Here is an 11,761-nt window from a genome sequence, read left to right as displayed (position 1 = left end):
GGACAAGGAATGATCGTCTCAGGCATCGTTCATGCTCTATGTTTGATGAAAGATTGGGATAGAGTCGAACCATGCATTTCAGTGTGGGACTTTAGTATTTGCATTTGGCATTTATTAGCTGATGAGTTACTGGAGATTGGCATTCTTTTGGACAGCCGATATTATCTAGCCATTTAATTGCGGCCTAGAGGTGTACGGAAGGGTGCCTCGGACAGCATGTTTTCTGAGTGTTGGGCAAGACTGATGTTCACAAAACTTGTAGCTGAATGTAACATTATCCAATGCTAGTCTTGAAAATACAATGACTCTGCAAGAGATTGTGGAAAATTTAGAATAACTAAGACTTACATTTCCAAGACTACCTTGGCTTTATGAATTAAATTCCAGTACCTTTCTCCAGTTTTCTCTCTGTCACCCCCTCTGACCATCCCTAGACCCTGTTTAACAATCCTCAAACCCCTTCCCCAGTCCACTTTAATGGACTCAACATCTCAGATTTCACTTTTATTTTTAAATTAATTTTTTAATTGGAGTATAGTTGATTTACAATGTTGTATTACTTTCTGCTGTACAGCAAAGTGAATCAGCCATACATATATATATATATATATATATATATATATATATATATCCACTCTCCTCTAGACTCCATTCCCATATAGGTCATTACAGAACACTGAATAGAGTTCCCTGTGTTATACAGTAGGTTCTTATTAGTTATCTTTTATATATAGTAGTGTGTATATGTCATCGGATTTCACTTTTAGTATTCTAGGAATTTATTACGTAAATTAGAGCAAGAAGCAAATACAGAGGAAAGAAAAAAATTGATCAATAGTGTGGAAAAATAGGACTATATGAGGGTTAAAGGAGCCAGGATTATTTAGCTTGGAAGAGAGAAACTTGTGGGTAGCTTAATAAAACTTTTCAGGTATATGAAGGGTTATTGTATGGAGACTGGTGACCAGCTGTTCTCTTTGCTGCAGAGAAGAGAACAAAAGGAAATGGTCTTTAACTTCAGCAGGGGGTAGCTAGGTTGAACATAGGGAAGAATTCCCCCAAAGTGAGGTTTGCTAAGCATTGGAATGGATTACCATAGAATCTCTTTCTGGAGATGTTTGGAAATAAGTCAGAAACTGATGTGGGAGGAATGGTTTAGGTAGGTGGAGCCTTGCTTAAGGCACTGGAGAATCAACCAGATGACCTGCCCTTTGCTGGTCCCTTGAGTCTACACCAAGCCAGCTGGACCTCAGTCTGACAAGGTATGGAGGAGTGCCAGGCTAGTTCATGCCTTTGACTGTTTTAGCAGATGCTGAGCCAGTGTTCACGCTGCCACTGGCTTGATTTTCTTGGTATCTAATTATTATTTGGTGGGAAGTAGTGATCGGGGCAGAGGTGGAAGGAGGTTAAGAATACTGCCTTGTCATAGGCGAAAGTATACATAGGCCCCCTTCAAAGAATTCTGAGTGAGTAAGGGCAAATTCTATGAAGTGTGAGAGGCCCTTGTAATTTTGTTCTTTTTTTTTTTTTTAGGCCTCAAATACTTTTTTCCCCTAAGCAATATAGCTTCTATGTGTTCATTAAAACTGCTCCTTCCTTAAAGCTTTTGAGATACAGAAGTATGTGTATGTCTCTGAAGAAGTGTTCTATTTAGTTCTTGTTAATAAACTAATTAGAATAGTAGAATTTTAGGCTTGGTTGGAATCTTGGAGTGACTATCTCGTTTAAAGCAGTGGAAAAGTTTTTCCAACCTTATTAATAATCCCCAAATTGTATTGCCATGACAGTAATAAATAATATAAATATTACCACAAGAATTAAGTAAAATCACATTAACCAAAATAACTTAGTGTGTTATTTTTAACTAAGCTGTAAGTATAATACTTTTACTGAAATGAATTTTTCTATTTTTTAAAAATTTGATTCATCATTTAGACACGGCTTAAGAGATCTGACAGGGCTTCCCTAGTGGCGCAGTTGTTGAGAGTCCGCCTGCCAATGCAGGGGACACGGGTTCGTGCCCCGGTCCGGGACGATCCCACATGCTGTGGAGCAGCTGGGCCCGTGAGCCATGGCCGCTGAGCCTGCGCGTCTGGAGCCTGTGCTCCGCGACGGGAGAGGCCACAACAGTGAGAGGCCCACATACCGCAAAAAAAAAAAAAAAAGAGATCTGACAACATTTACTCAGTTTTAAGTACTAAAATTTTGAATACTGGCTAATAAAATATTCTTGGTTGCTTCAAACATGATTATTACAATAGAACCACAGTAAAAGATTGAATCAATACTAATAGCTGATTATAAACACACACACACAATCAAATGTAAACCCTTTGTTACTGAACAGTTAAGATGAAAGATTATACTACTGCAGTTTTTAGCCTAGAGATTTTTCTCTTTCAACTATTTTAAGAAGTTTTGAGATTAAAACTGTTTTAAACTTTACTTCTGACATCGTTCTACAAAAATGTCATTAAAGAAAATGAAAGTAACATTTTACTGTGCAGCATCAGACTCATGAACGTGGTGTATTCTTTCTCTTTTAGTCATTTCCTTTAATGCTCCATTCACAAAGATTCATAAAGAAGCAACTGCATCGAGGATGTGCTTTGGCAGGCAAGGAGAGGACATGTGTTCAATTTCCCACCCCGTTGTCTAGCTTTGAACTATTAATATAAAGCCCAGAAACCCGAACTCTTATCTTTCCCTTCCCTAATAGGGGTGACCAGACCTATTCATATTAACCTGGTGAAAATCCAAAAAATTAATGGGTCAGTCTGATAGTCTTAGGGCTTCCTAAATTTTCTTTGTTCTTACAAGATATTCAGGTCTATAAAACCTAATTTATTCTTAGGGACACCAGCAGACTGCTTGAAGTCAGATATTTCATCTAAAGAATATGACAAATGGGGAAGTAAGGGCAAGAAGCCAGAGGGAGCTTGATGCTTCTGGCCCAGGTAACACCTGATAAGGTCAAGTCAGCAAGTCTTTCAGCTTTACTAATAATGACAGCCTGAAGCTTGGGTTTGGTCAATAGCCTGTACATGCCCTCTCTCTAACTGGAAAGGTCATATGTCATAGAATATTTTTTCAGTTTTAAAAAATCTGCTGGAAGTTCATCCTGATTTCTTGACACAGTTTTGGAAAGGAGCAAAGCTAGAATATTTGATGCATCTCATGGGTCTATGGTAGAGTTCGACACATGTGCACGCACACTTGTTCTTAAGACTTCTGTGCGGTCAAGAGAGCTTGCTGTTCAGAACTCAAAGTTGGCCTAAGACACCAGACTACAGTACTTGCTTTCTTTGTTCTGTTTGACTGAACTAAATGTCTTCAAGTTTCGTTTTCAATTTTCATTGTAAAAACTGTGAAGGCAAGGTATTTGCTTACTGCTGGGATTTGATTCTATCTTAAAGACCTGGAGCAGAAGTTTTATACAGGTTTCAGAAAGCTGGTGTTTTATGATACATATATAGTACAAGGTATAAAAATGTAAAGTAACCCAGTAAGAGTAAAAACAACATAACAAAAACTAAAAAAAAAAAATCCAAAGTTGAATACTTAGTACACCTCTCACAATAGAAACCCAGACTTTTAAGTGATTGCAGCATGCATTTAACGTGAGGAATCTGTGAACGTTGTTCCCTAACAGTTAAAAGATCTGATGGGGTTATATGTTTCTGTCCTCTTATTCATGTTGGCCAGCTATTCATATATTCAGATGCAGTAGATTCATGGGAGAATTTCTAGCAGGAGTTCTGGTATATTATTCTGTGTTATGCTTTCTCTATCTATTTTTTATGATGCGCATCCTGTTGATTCTGCTCATGATGGTAGAAAGGACTTATTTTGGATTATGATTGCACTATTGATATACATTTGATACTTTGTCTAAGATAATCAAAAATCAGGTAAAGGCAAGAGTATTTTAGCTTTTTAATTAATATATGCATTTCCCACCTGCTCAGCCTAAAAACTGTCTTGTAGGATTAAAGGGAAGGGGAGTGTTCATGGGAAATCATTTTTAAAGGAAAAAAGAATGATACATAGAGTTAAAAAGCAACAATATAAACTGTTAAAGGACCAATGTTTCAACACAAACAATATCCAAGTTATATAATAGCCCTGTGTATGATATGTTTATTGTTATTAATTTTTAGGCTCTATAGTCTTTGGGGACTTTGCTGGCCTGGATATCTAGTTCAGTAGAGTACATTCAGCTGCATTGTGCATTTTGAGTTCTATGGAACTGTTGTGCTTCATCCCTATTTACCTCATCCTTGTGGGCAAGCATCTGCTTTTTCATCTTACTGCTAAGAACTGCAGCTGGATTTCTGGAATTTTGTGGCTGTCTGGTATTTTCTTCTGCATATTAATATGATTAAATTGTACCAATGGTTCTCTTTTGATCCCTTCAAAATGAATATACTCCTAATATTTTTAGATTATGAAAATAAGATAGCTTTGTTGGAAAATATTCTAACAGTATAGGAAAGTACAGAAGTTAACAACAAAAAAGACCCCAAGATAACACTGGTATTATGATAACACATTGGTGATCATCCTTACAGATGTTTCTCAATGTACGTATATTCACATATAAAAATGTATAAGTAAATACACATGCACTTTTACATAAATGAGAATACTAAACAAACTGTCTTGTAACCTTTTCTCATACTAATAACTACAGATATACATCACTATTTTACTGGATGCATTATGTATAATGTGTATGGAATGCTGCCTGGCATTCAGTAGGCCCTCAACTAATAGTTGTTGAATGAATAAGCAATAATTTATTTAACCAATCTCCTATAAATGGACATGATTTATTTCCAGTTTTTCAGTATTGTAAATTACGTTGCAATGAATATCCTTTTGCATCTTCTTGGGTCACATGTGCAATGATCTATTTAAGGAAACTTCTTAGGAGTGGAATTGCTGGGTCAAAAGGTAGAAATATTTAACAGTTTGACAGTGACAAACTTGCAGAGTTGCTAAATTTATGCTAAAGTTGTTCAAAATTATACCATCAGCAACAGTACACGAAAGTGTCTGTTTCCACACATTCTTCCCTGCACTCTGATTGTTATCAGTGTTTTAGAATTTGCCATCCTGATAGAAAAATTGCTGTACTGGTTTTATTTGCATTGTTCACATTACAAGCAAAGCTGAATATCTCTTTGCATATTTACTGGCTGTTATTCATTGTGTGCTCTTTGTCCAATGATTTTCTCTTGAAACAACAGAGACCTGTTTTATTCTGCTGAAGGCATCTAATTTTGTAATCCCCAAATATACCCCAAACAGGTAATAAAATACTTCCTTCAGTTGGGTATACTGGTAAGTGAACATGTGGAACCATAGTCCTCACTTGTCAGAGATAGCAAAGAAGAGAATTTGGAGATTTTACCACTTAGTGTAGTGTCTCTTTGTCTGAGGACCACTACCAAAGTTTTAAGAGATTTGTTAAAGAGGCAATAGTCATCTGGAACAAAGATTATGTTGTTCAATATCTGGATTCCAAAAAGTGGGGAAAAATCAGTTTATTATTTATGTATATTAAAATGACACACTATTTCCAACTGCTAGATACAACGTTCACCTTTCTTCTGTTTTTGTTTTTTTGTTTTTGCTTCATCAACAGGCTTCTGAAATGTGTGTGTGTGTGTGTGTGTGTGTATTTAATTAGAGAGAAACTCATTCCTAACTTCATATGTAGTATTGGGACCAAAACTTATTTAGTGAGGCTAATTTTTTTTCAGATCAAAGTTGCTGCTGAATTCCCAATATGAATAAATCACAAGGGTTTTAGTACCCTTCCAGAAAGTGATAATAAAATGCTTGTTTTTAAAAACAGTAGGTATGTTATGTCCAGTGGGGTTAGTTCAATTCTTAATTTTCCAGACCAAAATGCCAGAAAATGAACTTCGGTTTCTTGGTGAACTGACTTCCAGCAGAGAGAGTGTGAGACTTGTGACGTGCCCCCGTACTTCCCCCTTCTTCAGCCTCCTTTTTCCACTTGGCACACCTTGCTCAGCCCTCTAGCCTTACTTGGAAAAACGTCCTCATCAGTGAGTACTTGTGGGGTTAGGGTGATAAGGATTCTAAAGGAAAGAGTGCCTTGTTTCAATTCAAATAGCTTGATTAGTCACAGGGATACTTAATCCACTACAAATAGTAGAATCCTCCAGCAAGCTTCTTTGTGTTCATCAGAGTATTTTGTACTTGTTTAAGGGGAAAAAAATGAACAAATGAATGCAAACTATGCAGGAACTGTCCAGTTAACAGAGCTCTAATTTTCCTGATTCTAAATTGTGTAAGCATTTGGATATTTTTAAATTTTAATTTTTAACATATTTTAAAATTGTCTTTAAAAGGTACATAACATACAATTTACCATTTTAACTGTTTTAAGTGTATAGGTCAGTGGCATTAAATACATTCATGTTGTTGTTTTGTGGTTGTCACCACCATCCATGTCCAGGACTCTTTTCATCTTGTAAAATTGAAACCCAGTACCCATTAAACAATAACTGCCCTTCCCCCAACCCCTGGCAACCACCATTCTATTTCGTAGAGACTTTTTTGAGGGATATTATATTATATCTCCTTCTTTTAAAAATAGGATAGAAATCCAACTATCAGGAATGGCTTTAGTTGCGTTCCTGCCTGGACACACAGTTGGACAGTCCTATAATTTAATGCATCTTCCTGAAATGCGTTTCAGGTCATTTCTACACATAACTTTAAAAAATACTTCATATGAGTACTAGAGGTTCTTGCATCTCTTATCCCACTAACTTTTTGCAGCCATAAGAATATCTTATTAAGGATTATGCAAAATAACCTCCTACAAATCCTGATATTATTACACTGCCCAAAAAACTTCAAAGCATCAGGAAAGTTTTTTTTTTTTAACTAAACCAGATTCAGCTGGCTACCCCAATTGGCTACAGAGTACTAAAGAAGAGACTGAACTTGATCCTGCTGCCCTTGCATACACAACACTCCCATTGACTCTAGAGAAGACTTAAGTGCATGAAAGGATTCCAAGATCAAAAGGTTAGCTCTACGGGGAGCTGTGTCTGGCTCAAGCAATCCATTTTTTTTTCTATTGACAGAGAAAACGTTTTATAGTTCTTTTTCAAGGTTTTTCAAACTTTTACAAAAACAGGCTACTTGTGAAAAAGTGAGAAGGCATCTAATTGAACTATATCCAGAGGAGATCATGGCAGAGACCAACCGGGAGGAAAACATTTCTAAATCAGAGTGATATTGGCCAATCACTTGTATTAAAAAAAAAGTTTTTGAGGCACCAGCTGAGGGAAATTTTCATTATGAAACCTGGTTGGGCTGTGAAGCAGAATGTGAGATAAATTAAAACCCAAAGTTTGTGAGTTTTTACCCTTGTCTGTTAATGACAACACTTTCAAGGTTATATAACCTTTACATTTTATGAAATCTGTGAAATAGGAAAAAATACATGCTGTGGGCAGATGATCAACCATCATTTCTGGGAAGATAAATGCCTTCAAACATTTCAAAAAGAAATATCCTTTAGGAGAGTAAATAACAAGCAGGAGTAGTAATAGCATTTTTGAGGAAAGTGAGATACGGTTCTACATGTGAATTTTCTACATCTATTGAAGCTCCTTAGTATATCTAAGAATTTATTCATTTATCAAACATGTTTTTGGGTGCACTTACTATGTGCCAAATGTTAATCTAATAGTTTTCCAAAACTTCAACTGAACAAGTATACAAGGAAGTGGATTACATTTAGTAAAAAAGGATCGACAAAATACTTGAGACAAGTACTTTGTATTCTCAAATCACTCTTCGTTAGTAAATTTACCTCAAGAATTTTCTCCAGCTTCACCTGGAATGTACAAATTTTTATGGCAAATGGCTTCTGTGATCTGTCTCCTAGGAATAACTGTTCTAATGTTTATCCTAATACAGGTACCAGGACAGAGAACAGTACATTGAACTGACTTGAAAAACATGTTTTATAATCAGAAAACCGATTTAATGCCATTAAGTTGTTGTTGTGTTTTTTTTTTTGACATTAAGTTTTGATCTTAAGCATCCTCCATTGTATGAGCAATGGAAAGCCTTGGTGAGGAGCTTGTCTGAACAGTTCTCTTGCATTTTCACATAATTGGACTTGACAGTTTTCTGCCATTGCACAGGATAACTGCAGTTGATGGTGTTCATGTTTTTACTTAAGGGCCATTGAATTGTATTAGAAACTTTATACTACTCTCTTGTAATCCTGTAAGTCATTTTTGAGTTGCATGATTGAAAGTGAATAATAATGTACCGCAAAACAAAAATTACTCATGCAGTTAAAGCTTTCTGTGTGTAGTTTTAGAAACAACCAGTCCACAGAGAATAGGGCTCATGAAAGAAATGAAAATACATGTTCATCCCTACCCACTCCTTGTTGTCTAGGCTTAGTCAGATCTGGTGAAAACATTAAGCCACTTACCCTAAGTGGTATTGGATAGCTAATTTATTCAGCTTCTGGAAAGTACTGAGTTGATGCTTACAGAGGCAGGATTTAAAATTTGGGAGGGTGGAGGAAGGTTCTAGCAAACTCTTCCACGTGCCCAAAGGCCCACAGAAATCATGTGCTTTTTTTTTTCAATTACCTTAGGTTTTCTTGGTAATTTTTAGGTGTTTCATGGGTCATGTTCTTGTATAGTGGTTAAGTTGGCTTGCTGAAATGGATCTAAAAAAACGACTGAGAGAGGTGACTGGTTGAAAAAAGAGTTTATGAGTGGGTACTCAGAAAATTGAGGAGGTATGACTCCCAAATTTCTCTTCTAGCCAATTAACACTAAGGTCTGAAACTTTCCCCATTAGTGTCAATCAGGCCATTGTTTCCAAGAAGGGGCCTGCTAAAATTCAAATATGTCCCTTTGGAGCATTAGCACATTAATTTAGGTGATTTTGTCAGGCTAGCTAAGCCATTATCTATGGAACTAAGAAAGAAGGGTCCAGGAGGAGTAATATGATAGATACTCAGGTATTAATAGAGAAGGAAGTTGGAAGAAGAAAGGTCCTGAGAATATAATAACATCTGTTGAATGCAGTCCAGGTGTAGGCACATAGCATGGAAATTTGGCAGCTTGATGTGGCATAAACATCCTAGAATGATGGCTTTGTTGGGGTTGGGGATATTAGAAACAATGGAGTCACTCTGGTAAAGAGGGTTTAGGTGTCACTGAAGACAAATGCAACCTGTTTCACAACCTGATTTGGAGTTTGGTTTTTACAGTAGCTCTTCATAGGAGATTAAAAAGCCTTAGCCTGTATACGGAAAAAGGCTTCATCTCAAGTCTTCACTCTGCCTGATTGAGGCTGCTTGGGTTGGGGTGCTGGGTCAAGGAGAAGTTCTGAAGCCAAGTCCAGACTCAGGGGAAGGAATTCTATCATTTAATGATTTCTGCCATAGGTCCCAGGGGAACAAGTGGTCGGTTATTGCAGCCTTAGATTCTGCTGCATTTTTGAGAATTAAGTACATCAGCAATGACAGTGACAACTCAGTCCAGTCCTGACAAATGTGAGAAGAGCTTGGGGACATCCAGCTAATGAATCTACAAGAGTTCTGGGCAGCCTTGATGGGCCGAAGTATTCTCCTTGCATATTTGTATAAACCTGGAAAATTGCTTCTTGAAGAGAAAAGGAAGTGATATTTTTAGACTTGGATCAGCATTTCCAGCACATCTATTGATGGGCTAGCTCTTCAGTGTGTACATGGCAACGGGATGAACTATTATTAGTACTGCTCACATCATGGGGTATCAGAATGCTTTTTGCTATACAGATGAGGAGGTTGCGGGCATTGATTTATTGAAATTACTGTTGACATTTTAGCTGTGATTCTTAGTTTTTTCTCTAATGTCAGACTGTAAATTCTCATGCTCTTGAGAGAAGATTTTTGAAGACAATAAAACACAGACTCATATTTAGTGGAATGAGTTTTTCTTGAATGTTTGCTATGTTTTTGACACTGTGCTGAGTGCTGTGGGGATACAAATGAAGGAGGGAATACCCTCAAGGAAGTTATCATTTATTAAGAGACCCAAGGCATTCCTGGACCACTGAAATAATGACAGTATATGATATATATATACTTATAATGATTTAGTAGTTTAGAAAAAGGAAGGAACAGTGGGATTACTTAAAGAGCTAAAATACCATAGTCTGCTTCTCTCATTGAGTGGTCAGTAACTCTGGAGTTCTGTGAGAGAGGGGGTAAGGAGAATGGAAGAAGGCTTACTCATCTCTTACTTCCTCACTCAGCAGTGTTGCTCTTGTAAAGTCAATGTCGACGGAAATTTGGGGATTGATGGGAAAATTATTTTCAGAAATGGAGATGAAGGTAGTAATGGTAGAATATATATTTTTTAAATTAATTAATTGATTTATTTTTGGTTGCGTTGGGTCTTCGTTTCTGCACGCGGGCTTTCTCCAGTTGCAGTGAGCGGGGGCTACTACTCTTCATTGAGGTGCGTGGGCTTCTCACTGCGGTGGCTTCTGTTGCTGCGGAGCACGGGCTCTAGGGTGCGCGGGCTTCAGTAGTTGTGGCTCGCGGGCTCTAGAATTCAGGCTCAGTAGTTGTGGCACATGGACTTAGTTGCTCTGTGGCATGTGGGATCTTCCTGCACCAGGGCTTGAACCGGTGTCCTCTGCACTGGCAGGCAGATTCTTTTTTTGCGGTATGTGGGCCTCTCACTGTCGTGGCCTCCCCCGTTGCGGAGCACAGGCTCCGGACGCGCAGGCCCAGCGGCCATGGTTCACGGGCCCAGCCGCTCCGCGGCATATGGGATCCTCCCAGACCGGGGCACGAACCCGCATCCCCTGCATCGGCAGGCGGACTCTCAACCACTGTGCCACCAGGAAAGCCCTGATGGTAGAATATTAACCAATAGTAACTCGTCTTCTGTCCACCAACCCAAAGAGCTGAGTGCATATACGTACTCTTCTAGGTACTGCAGCCCATTCCTGGATGGTCACAGGTCTGTCTGAGGTCACAGGGACTCACCTTGATTTCTGGTTTTCCAGTCAAATGGATGTTTCAGGCAGGGAGAGGCAAAAAGCCATATATGGATTTCCTTTCTTCCTCATTGCTTTTTCCCTCCTCTCACCTCCCGTCCCCATTCCTTGTGTTTTTACGGATTTCTTTCTCTCCCTTCCTCCTAGTGGTACGTCTACTTTCCCCTAGCATTCCTAGTTTCTTTTTCACAGCTGTTCATGGCTGTCTACATGCCATTGTCTCTGTCTAACTCTGAAGAAGGAAAAAGAGAAAGAAACAAGTGTTGCTAAGCAAGACCCTTCCCTTCCTTGCATGTTTGGAAAACCACCTCATGGAATATAGCTCTTGAAGTAGAGGGGTTGAATTATCTTTGTTGTTCTGTACACATCCCAGTGTGCTTAAGTCATTCCATAAAGTTTAAGTGAGAGCAATAACAGTCACCTATCTTATACAAGACATTCTGAGCTTCATCCTACATAGGTGGTGCATTGCTCTCTCTCATTCATTCATTCATTCACTGAATAAAGAAAGAGATAAGCAGAAACCAGATCCTGTTAGGCCTTCTAGGTCAAAGTGAAGAATTTAGTTTTGATTCTAAGAACTGTGGAAGACCGGGAGACTGACACAGTCTCACTGGGGTTTTTAAAAGATTTGGCTGCAGTGTGAGAATGGATGAAAGAGGTCAAGGGCAGAATGAGGAGAATGCTCCTC

General features: G+C 38.2%; 1 long non-coding RNA gene across 1 annotated transcript in view; it reads left to right on the top strand.

The window, feature by feature from the left end:
* The first annotated feature begins 1,199 nt into the window (after window positions 1–1,199).
* LOC132477541 (uncharacterized) overlaps window positions 1,200–11,761 on the top strand; it is a 29,491-nt gene continuing 18,929 nt past the window's right edge. The window contains exon 1 of the long non-coding RNA XR_009530285.1: window positions 1,200–1,262. This is a non-coding gene — a long non-coding RNA (uncharacterized LOC132477541). The remainder of the gene's footprint in view (window positions 1,263–11,761) is intronic.

This window comes from Mesoplodon densirostris, chromosome 17, assembly GCF_025265405.1.
Source record: "Mesoplodon densirostris isolate mMesDen1 chromosome 17, mMesDen1 primary haplotype, whole genome shotgun sequence".
Taxonomy (NCBI): domain Eukaryota; kingdom Metazoa; phylum Chordata; class Mammalia; order Artiodactyla; family Ziphiidae; genus Mesoplodon; species Mesoplodon densirostris.
This window is presented reverse-complemented; position numbering and strand designations above follow the sequence as displayed.